This window comes from Canis aureus, chromosome 17 (genome assembly GCF_053574225.1).
Source record: "Canis aureus isolate CA01 chromosome 17, VMU_Caureus_v.1.0, whole genome shotgun sequence".
Classification (NCBI taxonomy): domain Eukaryota; kingdom Metazoa; phylum Chordata; class Mammalia; order Carnivora; family Canidae; genus Canis; species Canis aureus.
This window is the reverse complement of record NC_135627.1, coordinates 45,360,079-45,379,319: the sequence shown is the minus strand read 5'-3', so window position 1 is coordinate 45,379,319 and position 19,241 is coordinate 45,360,079. Positions and strand designations below refer to the sequence as shown.

At 38.8% G+C, this 19,241-nt stretch overlaps 1 protein-coding gene and 1 long non-coding RNA gene across 2 annotated transcripts in view; one reads left to right on the top strand and one right to left on the bottom strand.

The window, feature by feature from the left end:
* Window positions 1-384, bottom strand: part of DIAPH3 (diaphanous related formin 3) — a 512,559-nt gene extending 512,175 nt beyond the window's left edge. The window contains exon 1 of the mRNA XM_077855466.1: window positions 250-384. The gene's annotated coding sequence lies outside the window, so the exon portion shown is untranslated. The remainder of the gene's footprint in view (window positions 1-249) is intronic.
* On the top strand, window positions 134-17,127 carry LOC144287952 (uncharacterized). Its single transcript, XR_013355829.1, has 3 exons — window positions 134-398; window positions 2,120-2,238; window positions 14,500-17,127. It is a non-coding gene; the product is annotated as an uncharacterized LOC144287952 (long non-coding RNA).
* The last annotated feature ends 2,114 nt before the right edge of the window (window positions 17,128-19,241 follow it).

Genomic DNA, 19,241 nt, shown 5'->3' with positions numbered 1-19,241 from the left:
AAAACTCCCGCCACCGCGGACGGCTCCGCGCCGGCCAATCAGGCGCGGCCTTGCCAATATCGCCACGCCCACGACCCGCCTTTTCCGGGCAGAGCGAAGCGTGATTGGCTGTGCGGCCCCTCCGTTCGGCCGTTCAAGCCCGCTGGCGGTCCTGGCAGCTGGGCTGTGACGCGGCCCGGGTGGGACCCGGTCCGGAAGGCGTGAGAACCTCCCGGGAATTGGGGATTGGGGGAACCGGTTCCTGCTAACCTGGAAGGGCGGGCGAGACCCTCTGCTCCACCATCTGAGAAGCACTGGAAGGAGAAGTCATCTGCCAACCCTTAAGAGTCCTACTTCCATCAGAGGGGGTCCCAACTCAGGGGCACTCCCCAGACGCGCCCCGGAGAAGAGCATCCCCGGTAAGGCCCTCCTGGGAGGCAGGCTAAGATGCAGCAATGCGCTGACAAAGCTCAACACTCGGGAGGGCCCTGGTGGGATGGGCCGCTGGGAAGAGGAAAGGGACAGATAGGGCTGGGCCGGGACCGATAAGGGGAAGGCCCCCGAGTCAGACTCCCATAAATCCCAAGGACACCGAGATGCAACACAACCAGAGATAAGGAAGCAGATCCGGCCACCGGGCCTCAAATGTTAGGGAGTATCTTCCTTTGATGGCTACAGAGTAATCGCAGAGACTCCCCAGACCCAAAACAACAACAAAACCATGCCATTCACTCAAGATGGCACAAGACACCTCAAGGCCGAAATCTCCCTAGTCAGGTTCTCTATAAAAGGCCACTCAAAAAAAAAAAAAAAAAAAACCCTCATTGGCAACCCTTTCCGGACCCCTCTCACTTCTGGGAGCTTGCTCTGTGTCTTTGCTTAATACACTACTATTGCTTTACTCTCCTTTCTCCCCGAGATTCATTCTTGGACTCCGTGAGACGGGAACCTAGCTCTCCCACATCTCGGAACCTGAAAAGGTGGTAGGCAGGTGAGAACAACAGCAACCAGGATGCTCCCAAAGGATGCTTTCTGGACCTACCGAGCACCTGCTGAGTACCTAAGTGCTGAGGGCCTGCTCTGGGGCAGCAGAAGAGCCCGCTAAAAATCAGAAAGGGCTTGGCCATGTCCCTAAGGAGCTCACAGTCTGTGGTTCACAAACCTTTACACAAATAACAAAATAATATAAATATATGGCAGTTATTTTTTTTTAAGATTTATTTATTTATTTATTCATGAGAGACATGAAGAAAGAGAGGGAGAGACACAGGCAGAGGGAGAAGCAGGCTCCATGCAGGGAGCCCGACGTGGGACTCGATCTCCGGTCTCCAGGATCACGCCCTGGCCCAAAGGCAGACGCTCAACCGCTGAGTCCCCATAGCAGTCATTTTAAAGGTTCATTGAAAACAGAGAAGGAGGATATCCAATCTGAAGGAGCAGATCTGGAAAGCCAAAAAGAAGAGTCCATGGATTTTCACTAGGCAGGAAAGAGTGGCAGGACATCAGATACAAGACATTCTGGGTGAGAAGCAAGGCCCAGAGCGCTCAAGACCATAGAGCTGAAAAAACTTGAGGATGTACAATGAAGGGCCTGGAGCTGAAACCATGCAAGAATTCGTTGTGTATAGCCAAGATCAGGCCTCAAGGCTAAACCAGTTTTCCCACACATCAGTGTGCTTGTTCCCTCTTTTAAAGCCATGTTTTTCCTTTGAACTATTTCCTTAAGTTATCCGTCTTCTGACTACATGCAAGTGGTGTGGGCCAAGACTCTGGTAAACATGCAGTCCTGATTTGGGTACAAGAAACAACTTTAGGGGGATCCCTGGGTGGCTCAGCAGTTTAGCACCTGCCTTTGACCCAGGGCGTGATCCTGGAGACCCAGGATCAAGTCCCACAACAGGCTCCCTGTGTGGAGCCTGCTTCTCCTTCTGCCTGTGTCTCTGCCTCTCTGTGTGTCTCTCTCTCTCTGTCCCTCATGAATGAATAAATAAATAAAATCTTTAAAGAAAAAAGAAAGAAAGAAACAACTCTAGCAACTCTGGGGAGGTTCAGAAAAGGGTCCTTAGTTCCAAGTATGTCTTCAGGCTATAGTCATTGGGTTGTTTGTTTGCTTAATATTTATTTGTTTATACTGTTCCAGACTTTCTGTGCCAGTCTTTGTCTTGAAAGAGCACATAATATTTAGGGGAAAGTCCAGGCGAACAGCAACGTCCAGAGAACTGAAGTAGTTCCTTAGGTCTTAATGACCATGAGGCCCAGGTATAAATTTTTTTCCTGTCATTTACTAGCTATGGGATGTTGAAGATGACAACTTCTTTCTTTCTTTCTTCTTTGTTTTACACTTTCTTTCTTTGCCTTTCCACCTGCAAAAGGGGATAATAATAATAATAATAATAATAATAATAATAATACCTAACAAACAGGGGTGTTGCCAGGCTTACACGAGATAGCATATGTAAAGTTCTCAGAAATGTCTGTGAAAGCCCTTCCCACCAGAGACCACCAGGAGGAAGGGCTTCCCACGAGGACCACTTGTAGTTGAACAAGTGGAGTTCATTACTCTCTGGGAATGAGATCATGCGCTATAGAGAACTGTGGGGCTTCCCAGTAGGGAAGTATCAGAAAGGACTCAAAGGATTTGGACTTTGGTTAGGTGATAGTGGAAGGTTCCTCTGAAACCAAGTGAGGAGGGTTACTCTGGATTTCAGTGCTGTCAGGAATTGGGGACAGTAAATGATTGGGTATCCTAATAAGTTTTATCTAGGAGAATGGCAGGTAAAGAATGAGGCCAGAGGAACAATTGGGTGGCTCAGTGGTGGCTCAGCCTTTGGCTCAGGGTGTTATCTCCGGGTCCTGGAATTGAGTCCTGCATCAGGCTCCCCACAGGGAGCCAGCTTCTCCCTCTGCCTTTGTCTTTGTGTCTCTCATGAATAAATAAATAAAATCTTTTAAAAAATTAAAAAAAAAAAAAAAAAGGATGAGGCTAGAGTTGGAACTGACAATAAAGCCACAGTCATTCATAATATGGGGGCGGGGGAGGTCTTTTGTGATTTGCACTTGACCTTGCTGTTGTTTGTGCATAAACTTAGAAGTGGTCTTGTTCTGCCTCACTTCAACACAGAGTGACCTTATCCGATATTGGTGCTCTGAGAGATTATGACCATGAGGAGAACAATGTGGCTTAGCTGTGATTGTCAGGCTAGCTTTTAAAAACCTTGAGCCTTTATGTAAGTGTCAAACCAGCTACCTGATGTGAAGGGGGCTGTTCTTTTCTTTCTCCCGTCCTTGGCATATAGAAGGTACTAAGTATAAATTAACAGAAGTTATTAACAATTTATTATAATTAATTTTCAAGCTTCACATAGATTACTCTGAAATTTTTCTTATAGAAACTCTTGGGGCACCTGGGTGGCTCAGCCAGTTAAGCATCTAACTTCAACTCAGATCATGATCTCAGGGTCCTGGGATCCGAGCCTGTGTGGGGCCCTGTGTGTCCCTCTCCCTCTGCTTCTCCCCCTGCTCATGCTCTCTCTCAAATAGATAAAATCTTTAAAAAAAATTCTTTGCAACTGCAATGCATCTGTGAAAAATAATAATTTTGTCTAAGCTTTACATTTTTAAAAGTACATTTTTAATTTGCTTATTATTTAAACTTTACAATAGCATGCATTGCTTCTCATTCTGATACCCCCGCAAGAAGATGTTATACCCCACTGAGTCAATAGTTTTGGAAACACGCCCCATGGGCCAGGGGTTGGACAAAATTTAATGAGACAAAAGGTAGGCCTGAAGAAGCTTGGAATCCAAAAATATCTTTCTTTCCTTTACCATTTCTGTTCAGTCTCAACATCCAGACAATGACTAATGCAATTTTTGTGAGGGTTCACTCCTAATGACAGGAGAGAATGGTGTGAAAAGTTGAGGGAAAGGATGTATCATTCCCAATTATTTTTTTAATGACAATTTTATGAGGCACCATTTTACCCTTATCATATTGGCAAATATTACAAAGTCTCATGTCACCAAGTTTTGGCCAAGATGTAGGGATTCCTACAAAGATGACTAGAGTGGTACAACCACTTTGGACAGCAAACTTGGTAAGATCTAGTAAAGGTGAAGATACATGTACCTGTGACCCAGCACTTCCATGTCTACAGGTCTCCTTGGAGAAGCCCAAAGGTACCCATACAAAGATACTTCTTGAACACTTCATAATAGCAAAACAGAGCAAACTGTTTCACCATCCTGCAGTCACAGAAAGAATAAAAACCCACAGAGGTTTATTATAGGATAGAATCCTATATTGTATTGAAAATAAATAACTGGGTCTGTGGTGCTTGGGTGGTTCAGTGGTTGTGCAGCTGCCTTTGGCTCAGGTCGTGATCCCAGGGTCCTGGGATCGAGTCCCACATCAGGTTCCCCATGGGGAGCCTGCTTCTCCCTCTGCCTGCATCTCTGCCTCTCTCTCTGGGTCTCTAATGAATAAATAAATAAAATATTTTAAAAATAAAAATAAAAATAAATAATGGGTCTACATGTAGATCTATCTCAAGAATAAAAGGGAAAATCAAGTGGCAAGTACACTTAGTGTGTGTGTGTGTGTGTGTGTGTGTGTGTGTGTGTGTGTGTAAAAACACGAAGGAAATATACCCCCAAACTTCACCTACTCCCAGAGAGTAAAGGAAGAAGAGATAAGTAATTGAAGCTGCGACTTTGTAGCTAAGGTATCTGTAATGTTTTATTTATTAAAAGGGAAAGATCTGGGCAGCCCAAGGTGGCCCAGCGGTTTAGTGCTGCCTTCAGCCCAGGGCGTGATCCTAGAGACCCGGGATCGAGTCCCACGTCGGGCTCCCTGAATGGAGCCTGCTTCTCCCTCTGCCTGTGTTTCTGCCTCTCTCTCTCTCTCTGTCATGAATAAATAAATAAATAAGATCTTTAAAAAAATAAAAAATAAAAGGGAAAGATCTTAAGTCAATCTAGGAAAATATCAACAAGTATTTCATCTCAGTGGTGGGTATATTTGTGTCTATTTTACTATTTTCTATAATTTTCTGTTTGTCAGATATGTTTTATATTCAGTTTTTAACAAAATATACAAATTAATAGAAATATAGGAACTTTGGAGATCTCCCTTAACTCTTTACATTCCTCAAAAAAAATCTTAATTTAGTGGCATTGAGACCACAATGAGCTATTAAATGCTGGTAAATGCTGGTAGGGAAAAATGAAATAATTAATATTCTTTTAGGATGATTTTAATTTTTTTTACTTTAAGTAATAAAATATTCCCTTCCCACTACATGTCTTCCACTTTTTTTATTCTCTCCTATCACATGCATTTTCCTTCTCTCCCTCAAATTAATACAGAGGCAGAGAACCAGGAACAAACAACAAAAAACACTGCATTTCCCTCTTTCTACAAATTTCTCAACAAATCCGAGTTCTACAAAAGAAGTTTTGTAGTTCTACAGAAACACTACCAAAAAGATTACAAATTCAGTGCTTTGCTGTGCATGCTTTCCAAGGAGTCAGTGGATTAGGAAAAGAAACATAATTGCAAGCCTAATTCAAGGCCTAATTTATGTGGCTTGACCACTTTCTCCATTGCTTTACCACCTTACTGCAGTGGAGGCGTACCTCATTTTACAAAAGTTCTATAGCACTTCGTACTTAATCACAGGGTTTCAGAATAATTACCTGGCCATTAGCACTGACTTGGCACCTTCATTTCAAACCTTCAGTAGCAAAATATACTAGTGTTGCTTACCCTGCTGGCTTTGCGGCCTGGGTCCTTCCACATTTTCCACCTGCTTGTCTGTGTTGGTTTAAATTGCTGCTGTTTTACAACATAATGTAAGATGGGGAGAAAGCAAATCATACACACAGAATGCTCACTGATATAATCATATAATGTACGTATGTAAACCTGGGTTTCTCAATCTCAGCCCTATTGACATTTGATAATTCTTATGATGGGGGTAGAAGAGGCTGTCCTGTGCCTTGTAGGATGTTTAGCAGCATTTCTGACCTCAGCCACTAGATGTCACCAAAAATCTCGCAAGACTGCCAAATATCCCTGAAGGGCTGAGTAATAGTCCATTGTATGGATATACCACCTTTTGTTTAGCCATTCATCAGTTGATGGACATTTGGGTTGTTTCTTTTGACTGTTACAAATAATGCCACTATAAATATTCATGGACATGGTGTCACAGGGGCACAAGTATTTATTTCTCTTGGATATATGCAAAGGAGAGGAAATGCAGGGTCATATGGTTACTCTATGTCTAAAGAACTACCAAACTATACCAAAGTGGCTGCACCATTTTACATTCCCACCAGTAGAGCATGAGGTTTCCAATTTTGCCCTAGCTTTACTAACATTTTTTTTTTACCTGACTTTTTGAATCTAGCCATGCTAGTGGGTGTGAAGTGTTATCTCATTATGGTTTTGATCATCCATCTACTTTTCATAAATAAAATGGTATTGGAATACAGCTATGCCTATTCTTTTACATATTGTCCAGAACTCCTTTTTCTGTACAACTGTAGACCAGAGTAGTTGCAACAGAGACCATCTGGCCTGCAAAACTTAAGCTGTTTACTATCTGGTCCTTTATAGAAATTTTACTTCTGACCCCTGCTAAAATGATTTCCATACCCCCACCCACCCCTTGGTATATCACAATTAATTCTGTTATTTCTTTTTTCTTGATGAGAGTAGTATTCTAGTAAGAAGCAAATATTAATTTTGGACAAATGTTCACAATAGAGCTAAATACTTGTTTGCCATGTTACACACTTATGCAGGATTTAACACTTTAAAAAAAATCTGTTTAGCAAGGTCAACAAGATCTTGCCACCATAGTGAATCACTGTGAACAGAGTTGATTTAAGGTAGGTATGAAAAGCAAAATTATTATAGGAATATGTGATTCTTCTTAAAACACGTTTAAACAATTTGTTCTCTGATAAGTTTTCTCCAGGGTCTTTTGCTGTAAGTTCAGATAGAAATTCTTCATAGGGAATATAATTAGTATAACACAGTTTAATGTCATGCTTAATAGTTTCCCAGAATGTTTTGATTAGAAAATTAATCTGCCCATGTTTGTGGATGATAGAGCTGTGTAAAAGATAACAGGAATATTCCTGTTAGTGTGAGACACTTAACTAAGGTTCAATTGAAAGTGTTAGATGTCACTACCAGATTGCACTCCCAATATTTGAAATAAATAGCAAAAAAGAATTAAGGAATTATTAAGACTCTTGTAAGATTACAATTTAATTCCCTCACACTAAGCACAATTACTAAAGCCCAATTATAATTTGTTGAGTCACCTGGATAACGATTTGTCTGACAATAGCAAAGAGCAATGATGTCACTCAAAGGTAAAAATGCATGTAAAATCTGTTGGAAGAATTCCATGGTGCTCAATAGAGGTTTTCAAATTTTCTTTTTCTTTCATCTATGTCTCTATCTCATCATCATATATGTTTTTCCTTTTTTGGCCTCAGGTGAAATGATGTGTTTCCGACATTATATAAAATCAAAGGTACATGTGACCTGCCTTTGCTTGAGGTCTGTCCTCAAGGCATCCATTTTGCACATTGTTTTGTGTTCTAATTCTGTAAGCTGAACCCATCTTAATATAGTAGACTAAAAATTGTTTTCTCAATTTGCGGTGATTAATGTATTGATGTTTCTATTTGATCATGGAAAGGTAATTAGTTGCAATAATTAGCAAAGTTAACATCCTTACCTATTTGCTGATGGTGTCTGAAATATCCAGTTTCCTGTGCAACCAAGCTCTACCCATACACTGTCCTGAAACCATGGCCTCTCCATTTGCAGCTGCTGAGGACAGTATCCATTTTCAAATTAATGTATCTTTTGAGATCTCACGGACCTATCACATTGTATAGTTTCAGGTATACAACATAGTGATTAGATATTTGTAGATATTGTGAAATGTTCACCACATTTAGTCACTATGCACAGTCCCCCCCCCTCCATTTTTTTTTCTTGTGATGAGTATCTTTCTTTAACATCTCACTTATTTTTCTCATCATCTCTTTAAACATTCTTTACCTGCCCTCTGCTCTGGCTTTTCTCTCTCTTTTCCCATCTTCTGTGTGTCTCTCCTCCAGAGTCTGCCCCTAGATAGAAAGCCTGATTCAGTTCCACTTTGTGTGAATAATAAAATCACCGTGAGAGTTCATGCTTACACATTACAAGCTCGCCTCAGTTTACTCATCTGTATAATGAAGAGGTTAAATTGTGTTTCTCAGCTATTCCAACTAAGATGCTCAGAGCTCTAAGCTTCATATCAGTACCTCAACGGCTGCCACAGAAGGTGAGGGAAAGGCATCAGAAATGGCATGTTTCTGGCCCATCTCCCCACTGGCATTTAAACCAACGCTGTTTTTACCTGTTGTATGTATTAGTGTTTAGCATGTGATTTCATATGAAACAAAAAAGAATTCTGCAAAAAAGGAAAAACTTTATAAATGAAATGGGTCTACATCAGTGTTTGTCAACCTTTTATTTATTATCACCCCCTTAACGAGTCATTGCAGACATTTTTCCTTAATCACCCCATGAAATGTTAATACCTTAGATATACTATATATTTATGTTATATATAATACATGTAAATATATAAATAGATAAAATATATTATATATATATATATATATATATATATCTGAGAATCTTTATGTCCATTCATAAAACAGGAAAAATAATCTATAAGCGTGTCATCAAGATTAATTGAGGTGACATATATGAAGGAGTTCTGGCAAAGTGCCTGGCATATAGTATATGATCAATAGTGTTAATATTCCTTCACTTTAAAAGTCCCCTCTCGGGGATCCCTGGGTGGCTCAACATTTTAGCACCTGCCTTCAGCCCAGGGCGTGATTCTGGAGTCCTGGGATTGAGTCCCACATCAGGCTCCCTGCATGGAGCCTGCTTCTCCTTCTGCCTGTATCTGTGCCTTTTGCTCTGTGTTTCTCATGAATAAATAAATAAAATCTTTAAAAAAAAAAAAAAAAGAAGTCCCCTCTAGTCCAACATTCTATGAAATGGCAATTCTACTTGGATATTCCTCGTTTAAATACCTAACAAAACTGAGCCTCTCACAATTCCATTACCAACTGCCAATGTTTACCAATACCACCACAGTTCTTCAGGATTCCAGACAGAAATCCTGAAAGCTCTTTGACTTTTCCTTCTCTTTGATAAATTACACTCAAGTCAAGGGATTATAGGGTCAACAGTGAACGACACCTTGAAATCTAGGAAGGAGAAATGAAATAAGGTTGCCTCTCTAAGAACTGAACTAGTTAAATTAGCAGATAATGGGAAGCTATTGTTGTTTCTGGGTTAGAAGACCGATAACTCCGACTTCAAGAGTATATTAATTAATCAATGTAAAGAAAAATATTCATCAAGAGTTTGGTGGTCAGAATTAGGAAGGGAAAAAAATGATACTATCCCACAGACACCTAAAGTGCACCACAAACAAAAGTGAACTCAGCAGCTCTCTCTCTACCTGCCTCTTACCCCTTGAGCTCGCCTCAGTGAATAGCCACACAGCCTACCCAGTTATCCAGGCAGAGGCCTGCTCCATTTCACATTCAGCCTCTAAATCCTGTCCATTCCTCCTCCTTAATCCCCCTCAAATCCATTCTCTCCACACTATTGCCTTTGTCTCAGATCAGGCTCTGCTGATCAGTCTGCTCCTCCAGACTGAGCCAGCCTCAGTCTACTTTCCCTGATACCCCTCTAATCCCTCTGTGCACTCTGCAGCCCAGGGCCACAGCACCCTGCAAAGGTTATCCAATCTGCTCCTTACTCCTTCAGTTTAAAATCCAGCTATTTGGGGCACCTGGGTGGCTTTGAGTATCTGCATTTGGCTCAGGTCATGGTCCTGGGGTCCCAGGATCGAGTCCCACATGGGGCTCCCTGCATGGAGCCTGCTGCTCCCCCTGCCTGTGTCTCTGCCTCTCTCTTTGGGTTTCTCATGAATAAATAAATAAAATCTTTAAAATAAATAAAATCCAGCTACTCTGGGTACCTGGGTGGTTCAGTCAGTTAAGGGTCTACCTTTGTCTCAGGTTATGATCCCAGGGTCTTGGGATTGAGCCCTGAGTTGGGCTCCCTGCTCAGTGAGGAGTCTGCTTCTCTCCCTGCTCTCCTCCTATTCACAATCTCTCATTCTCACTCATTCTCACTCTCTCTCAAATAAATAATAAAATCTTTAAATAAATAAAGTAAAATCCAGCTATTTTGCCTCCACACCCCTCCAAGACCTCAAAAGAATAGGAGGGAAAACCTTTCAAGCAGAAGCTACCACAAATCAGCATGGCAATCCTGCCTTGACTAGAGAATGAGCAGCAGAAAAACATTTTCACTAGTTGCTTGATAGCGTGAAACTTCAATTGTCTTTAAAGAAACAAACACAGACCCAAGCCTGGATCACCTAATGGAATAACCTCTGAGTTTATAGACTTAGCTAGTCATCTGTACTCAGCAGAGATTTTTCTCCACACTCTAAGAAGACGTTGACTTTTCTTCCTGGACACGAAGAACAGATTTGCATTGTAATAAGCAGAGAATTCACTCATTTATTGTCAGTGTCAAAATGTTCCTGTTTACTTTTTACAAATCATTTCTCTGCAAACTCTGTTCCATTTCTCAGTACTCTTCGACTATTCCTATAATAAGGAAGCCTGATTCATAGTTTTGTATTGTTTAAATTACTATATATTACCTGTCTTCCTGTCCCTAGTTTCAATTTTACCGTAAAATCCCCCCCTAACTCTACAACTTAGACCTAGATTGCCATCTCTCTTTCTTTCCTTTTCCAATAAATCTTTTCCCTTACCTTAGGTTGTGTCTTTATAAGTAAGTTTCCAAGGTTTTCCTTTTCTTAAAGGCAAAACACTGGAGCCTAATTACCATCTCACCATATGGTTTGTCTTCTCTTCTTTATTCCTCAAAACTATCACGCAGTTCTCCTGCAATTGCTATCGAAATTCATCTGACCTCCTCCCATTATATTTGTACACCTCTAAACTTACCATCTGCCGTTGTCCTTCAGCTGGTTACTAAATCCTGAATTCATTTTAAGATCTTGCCATTTCTATAACTCCATTCTTCACCTCTCTCGGTTATATGAGTCCTGAGACCTGATTTCCACTTCTTACTAACAGGAGGGAGTGAACTGTTGTAAACAAAATAAAACATCCTCTCTTCATTTACACTGTGACAAGGAAGAGAGGCACCTCACTCACTTCCCAAACAGTGGTCTTGAGCGAAGACAGACTGCTCTGGAAAAGGAAGAAATGATGAGCATTATGGAGGATGCTGGGAAGACAGTTCAGGTACCCACAAAACCGTGCAAACCGGTGTGAGCCCTCCATCAAATCACTGCTGAACCTTCACGTGCAGGCCTGATCTATTTACTTTTAAAACCAAGTATTTCTGTCCTTAATAAATTTGCCCACATGCCTTTTTTGAAATTAATCCAGTTCCAGCAAACTTACTACAGTGAGGTTGCAGAGGACAGGACCTCATCCTAATATTTCATAATGTGAAGCACATGGGCTTTTCCATCTAATGAGTACACATGATTGCTTGCATCTTGTCCTCGTCCTACCTGGCTTTACTCCTCCGGTAAAAGCATCCCTGTCTTTGAGTTCTGTCTCAATAAAACAGCAGCTGACCTCTGCTGTCGTTTCAGTTGACCATAGATGGAGTTTTCTCTGCCTCTCTATATCTGTACAAACTTAGAATGACCAGTATCACAAACTGAATTTCAGATGTAGATAAGCCCTGCTTTTATATGGCAGTAAGATACCATTTTCATTTGTTTCCAACATAATGAAATGTGAAAATGTACCCATTATCAGGGAGATGGTTTACCCACCAATCGCCCAGTGGTTCTAGTCAAAAGAGAGAACTTCATATAGTAATATATTGTGTGTAAAAGCATTTTATAAACTGGAAACTACTCTACACGTTATAATTTTCCCTGGTGTGCATTTGCTACATGCTACATAGGTATCATATAGTTCTACTTTCAAAAAAAATGTATTTTAAGTATTTATATATTAAAATATTACATATAAATGATATATATATATATATATATATATATATATATTTTTTTTTTTTTTTTTTTTAAGAGTAGCTAACATTAGTTTTCATTCCATGGACGATCTAATTGATGCTGTGAAGTCAGCTAAAGGCATGGCAGATGGCAGGAAAACAAGATTTAGTGTTAAAACTGTGTCATAAATCATTCATAAGTGAATAATTTATTCTTCAGAGATAATCAGGGTTTGTTGGTATCACAACCTGAGGACTGATAGAAAGTAGAGATTTGAAGACATGTTTGTCACAAGTGTTTCCATTGAAAGTTACAAATTCTCAACCCAAACTAGCTTAAGCACAGAAGGACTTTATTTTCCTACAAAGCAGAGAAAAATACTAAGGAAGTTCACATTCTAGGAGGAACTAGATTTCAGAAACTAGACCGGAGACCAGAACTGGCTACATAATTTACAAAATGAAAAAAAAGAAAAAAAACACAAAACCATGATGCCTTTGTTTAAAAGTCATTAAAAATTTCAGGATGGCTATAGCGAAGCATTAAACCTTCTGTGCTAGCCCTTCCAAATTCAGAATCCTGTATGACTGTACAGGTTGCATGCCCAGAAAGCTCGTTCTGCTAGATTCAAGTCAACCGGGACCTCCTTTCTCTCTTCCTCCCTAATATCTCTCACATCTACTTTTCTCCCTTTCTTTTTAAATGATTTCTTCATTCTGAGACCCTACTTACAGTGGCATGGCCAAGCAATCTTCTTTGCTAATTCAAGCAAATTAAGTTGAGAAAGAGCTTTGATTGATCACACTGGAGTGAAATGTCTTACTTTGTTGAGGGGACCCAGCAGGGGCAGCAGAGATCTACAAGCGGGATCCTGGGATGCACAGATACAGCCACATGGAATTGTGGAATTCCTTATAAGAGCCAATAAAAACGAGATAGAACAGTATCTTGAACAGGCAATTTCAGATAACTGAAATTACCACATAAAACCCACTGGGTTTGGACACTTAGGTGGTTCAGTTGGTTAAGCGACCAGCCCTTGATTTCAGTTCAGGTCATGATCTCAGGGTCATGGGATTGAGCCCCACATTGGACTCCACAGTGGGCATGGAGCCTGCTTAAGATTCTCTCTCCCCTTCTCCCTCTACTACTTCCCCACTGTCTCTAAAAAAAAAAAAAAAAAAAAAAAATAGTAATAACCATTGGGATTGACTTGTTACCCTAACTGGTTATAGTTTTTTAATCTTTCTGGCCCATGGTTATGAAGATGAAATGAGATGATTAATATTACACTATGAACATTCAATAATTATTAGTCTCTTCTACATGTCCTAATGTTAGTGTGGACCTTGGGTATAAAAAATTTTATCATTAACTTGGGATAGTAATACAGCTTTCAATTTATATATATATAAAGAAAAACTGCACAGTGATTGACTGGTTCTAAACCTTTCTGCAAAATTGACATATAGAATGGTTGAGAGAAAGCCAGAGGACAAGGTAGGGTAGATGACAAGAAACCTGTGTGATAGTATGAAGACTATGATTTTTTTCCAGAGCAGGTTTTCATAAGTACAGCCAATGTCCATTATTTTTAAGGATTTGATGTGTCCTTTAGTTCCCCTAAGTAAAGACGAACAGTCCATAATAAAAAATAAAACTCTTCTGAAGATTTGGAGATAACAAGAGGAAATTTTTAAAATTTACTAAATACAACTTTCCTAAGAATCCTAAGAAGCCCTTTTATGAACACTCCCCAGCTGCCATTACCTATTCAGATATCCAGATTATTTTATTTCTGGGTCTTTCTCATTCAACTTTTGAGCTATATTCCAGAGTTTCCTTTCTTTTACACATGAGTATACCTTAACCCATGTATTATTGAAAATGTATTGAAGATTAGAAAGAGCTCTCTGCACCTTCAGAGAGAAAGGAATTAAGTTTAATTTCTAGGAAAAGCTAAACAGGGAATTACAGACAAGAGAATTGGTAAAAGAAAAACATAAAAGGTAGAAGCAATGTTTTGCTTTCACCACACAGAGTAACATGGAGAATTACCCAATCACCAGTATAAACAGTCAGATTTCTAAAAACCTTAAACATTCTGAAAACGATTTAACTATCTTAATCCTCAACTCTGTTTTACTATTGTTAATATGGATTATACCTTCAGAACTAAATTGAGGAGTAAAAAACATTTTAACATGGTAGATGACTAGTAGGTCTTTGTATGTGCATATTTGCAAAACATAAAATATAACTGAAAATATACTATAAACTTTTTTATGTGTACTGATTCATGGAACCTTCTCTGTAATATATTTAATCCTTATTTTCTCATGGAGAAAGCATACTAAGTGTTTAATATACAACCCATGTTTCTCTCTCTCTCACTCTCAACTAGGAGGAGTCAAAGCCTTTGTAATGGTCCTAGAAAAGCAATAGCCGCAAGATGGATTTTCACATGCATTCAGAGAAAGCTGGGACCAAACAAATAGTCTATCTGCCTTAATTACCATGTATAAGATTGGACAACAGATGTTCTCCTACATGTGGTTTGCTAATTTATTTCATTCTTTCTGTCCATTTACATGATTCATTCTGAAAATTAGTATTGAGAAAGTGTAATCGAATCTTCTGCTCCTCTTGGTAAACAAAATCTAATTTCTCACATTAATATGTCATCTTTCAATACCAAAACTTAGAGAAAATTTGTATTACAACTACCACCCTACACCATGCGCAAATTAAAAACCCACACCATTTTTTAGCTCCATACAAATGTGCCAAGGTGCATTCTTTTAAGAACAGCAGGGGAAAGCAGACAAACACAGCTGCTACCACACTATCATGCTATATTTAACATTTATAAAAGGTGATTTGACTTTTACTCACAAATCCTGGCAAAATTTGATCACTACCCCCCCTCCTATTCGTATACATTCACGTCTTCCCTGGAAGTCTGGAAATTTGCCCACAATTATATTTAAAGCCATAATTTAAATGTGATTAGTTTTGAAAGAAATGAATGACTTATACTAAAATTACTCAACATCAAGCATGTTCTAGAAAATCTTTTAGATCAGCATCCATTTTTCTATTATGTCTAACTAATACTAGTAATGCTAAAGTGTCTTGATCCACTTAAGGAGGATACCGACTTGGTTTTCCATTATATAGTATAGCTGACCATAGGATATTTAAATTGGTTTCAAATTTTACGTTAATGTTCTTACTGCTGTCCTGTTACCTTAATTCATCTTAGTATTTTATGGTGTTAGACATTACTGTCTGCATAATGATCATAGAAGCTTTAAATGTAGCGTCTCATTTTTCCTTATTAATGCTGCTACAAAACTTCACTTCTTCACAAGAAATGATCATATTATATACATATTTAGAAAAAGATAATTATATCATTGAATGATACTGCCTTACATGGTACTTTAATTCTCGTGTGGTGTGTAACTTGATTGTAAGCACCAGAGAATATGTACTAAGTTTACCATTTTTTTAATTATAAAAACAAAATAAATATGGTAATAAAAAATCCAACATTACAGAAGATTAAGACACTAAGCAAAAATCTCCCATTCTTTACTCCTAGTTCTCTTTAGCAGAGATAAACATATTTAGCCATTTTAATTTCAAGTTCTTCTGGTCATTACCTCTATATTACTGAATATTATACTTAGGCCTTGTTTTCTAAATTTATCAGCACTCAACAGTATCAACTGACTTTATTAGGAAAGAAAATTAGCTCCCTTCTACTCCCTCTGCTATCTCCTACTCTCAATTTTTGCTAATCTAATTTTTATTTCTGTTGATTAGTTACCTTTATTTTTATGTATATATATTCACACAAATATTTTTGCATTTATAAGCACATAAATGTGCTAATATGGTATATGTTTTGTCTTAATACAATTTTTCCTGCGTTTTGTTTTTATGTTTTGCTTAATTCTCCCCCCCTTAATTCAGAAACACAGTCTTTCCCCATTAGCACATGTTTACAATCTATTAGGAATCCTTTGATATTTCTTCATGATTATGTAAACATATAAAACTTTCATCTTGCTTAATGGGTATAGAGTTGTAGCTTGGCAAGATGAAAAAGTTCTGAAGATCTGTTACACAACAATGTGAATATACCTAACACTAATGAACTGTGCATTTAAAAAGGATTAAAATGGGTAAATTTTATGTTATGGGTTTTTACCACAATTAAACTTTTTCTTAAAATAAATGATTATATAATCACATGTGTATGTTGGTGTATAGGAAGTCTTCACTTTGCATAGGTGCTACCCAAAGCAATTTCACTTACCACAGCATTCAGTGAAATAATACCAGTGCCCCAAGAGTATGGTTCAAATTTCAGTTGCCATGATGTATTAGCTGTGAATAATTGCATAAAGTACAAACTTGGGGCCTAGCTTGTTAGCCCACAGCAACATGTAAGTAACAAATGTGATCACTAACCAATCACGTCCCTTCTTTCAAAATCTGTTGATGATTGGTCACTGCACATTTTTTAAAAAAGATTTTATTTATTCATGAGAGACAGAGAGAGAGAGAGAGAGAGAGAGAGAGGCAAAGACACAGGCAGAGAGAGAAGCAGGCTCCCTGCAGGGAGGGAGCCCAACATGGGACTCTATCTGGGGACTCCAGGATCATGCCCTGGGCCCGAAGGCAGGAGCTAAACCGCTGAGCCACCCAGGGATCCCCTCACGGCACATTTTTAATTCAGGTCACCCACAGATGGAAAACTGTGTAGTTGGGTTGCCTCTTTCTCTGCCAGTGATAAAACCACACGATATTTCACAAAATTTAAATAATCAAAAGAGAGAAATGGGCTGCAAAGATGAAATAGCAGCAAAGATAGAAAAAGTAATAATGCTGGAAGTGAAATTCAAATCAAATATAAATGGAGCTTAAGAGAAATAACTGAGTATGGAAATATTGACACTGCAGCCATTCAGGAGACTCTAGTTATGCACCCAGAGGAACTTAGGCAGGTGGATTTAACAGAAATGAGCAAAGTGTGTGGTTAAAAGAATCATGTCCCAGAGGGAGTGACACCATCGAAAAATTCACATTAAAGGAATCTCTGAAGATATTTCACAACATTGAAAGTGCAAAGGATAGGGGTACCTGGGTGGCTCAATAGTTGAACACCTGCCTTCAGCTCAGGGCGTTATCCGGGGTTCGGGGATCGAGTCCCACATTGCACTCCCCACAGGGAGTCTACTTCTCCCTCTGCCTATGTCTCGTCTCTCTCTGTGTGGTCTCTCATGAATAAATAAAATCTTTTTTTAAAAAATTGCAAAGGGCAAAGTGTCAGAAACTGAAACAAACTCATAAAGAAGTATGACAACTCCCCAAAGCATGGAAGAGATCCTGCACTGTTTTGTAAGTTATCCAGTGAAAAGAAGACAGCATTTTTACAATTATTCTTTTTTTTTCCCCATTATAATAAGTGTACTCTTTAATACTCATTACCTATTTCTTCCATCTCCCACCACCTCCCCTCTGGTAACCATCAGTTTGTTCTCTGAGGTTAAGAGACGGTTTCTTGATTTCTCTTTCTTTTCTTTTTCCTTTGCCCCTTAGTTTTGTTTCTTAAATTCTACATATGAGTGAAATCACATATGGCATTTGTCTTTCTCTGACTTATTTGGCTTAGCATAATAGTCTCTAGCTCTATCCATGTTGTTGCAAATGGCAAAATTTCACTCTTTTATGGCTGAGTAATATTCATATATATATCACCTCTTCTTTATTCATCTATTGATGGACATGTGGGCTGCTTCCATAGTTTGGCTGTTATAAATAAATAATTCTGCTATAAACATAGGGGTGCATGTATGTCTTTGAATTAGTGTTTGTGTATTTTTTTAGATAAATACCCAGTATTACAATTAATAGATCATAGGATAGTTTTATTTTTTAACTTTCCGAGGAACCTCCATACTATTTTCCAGAGTGGCTGCACCAGTTTGCGATCCCACCAACAGTGCCAAGTGTTCCTTTTTCTCCACATCCTTGCCAACACTAGTGTTTCTTGTGTTTTTTATTTTAGCCATTCTGACAGGTGTGAAGTGATGTCTCATTGTAGTTTTGATTTGCATTTCCCTGATGATGGGTGATGTTGAGCATCTTTTCATGTGTCTATTGGCTATCTGGACATCTTCTTTGGAGAAATGTCTTCTGCCCATTTTTTAAATTTTTTAAATATTTTATGTATTTATTCATGAGAAACACAGAGAGGAGAGAGAGAGGCAGAGACACAGGCAGAGGGAGAAGCAGGCTCCATGCCGGGAGCCTGACGTGGGACTCGATCCTGGGTATCCAGGATCATGCCCTGGGCTGAAGGCGGCGCTAAACCACTGAGCCACCCTGGCTGCCCTTCTGCCATTTTTTAATTGGACTATTTATTGGGGAGTAGCTGAGTTGTATAAGTTATTTATATATTTTGGATACTAACCCTTTATTGGATGTATTGTTTAAAAATATCTTTTCCCATTCCACAGGTTGTCTTTTAGTTTTGTTGGTTGTTCCTTTGCTGTGCAGAAACTTTTTATTTTGGTGTAGTCGCAATAGTTTATTTTTGCTTCTCTCTCTCTTACCTAAGGAGACATATCTAGAAAAATTTTGCTGTACCCAATGTCAGAGAAAATCCTGCCCGTGTTCTCTTCAATGATTTTTATGATTTCAGGTCTCACACTTAGGCATTTAATCCATTTTGAGTTTATTTTTGTGTATGATATAAAGAAGTGGTCCAATTTCATTCTTTTGCATGTAACTGTTCAGGTTCCCCAACACCACTGAAAAGAATGTCTTTTTCTCATGGCATATTCTTTCCTCCTTTGTCAAAGATTAATTGACCATATAAATTGGATTTGTTTTTTTTTTTCTGGGTTTCTATCCTGTTCCATTGATCTGTTTCTTTGGGTTTTTAAAATTTTGTTTGTTTGTTTGTTTGTTTGTTTATTATTTGCCAGCACCATACTGTTTTAATTACTACCACTTTGTAACATAACTTGAAATCTGGAATTATGATACCTCCAGTATTTTTTTTTTCTTTTTCAAGGTTGCTTTGGCTATTCTAGGTCTTTTGTGGTTCTACACAAGTTTTGAGATTGC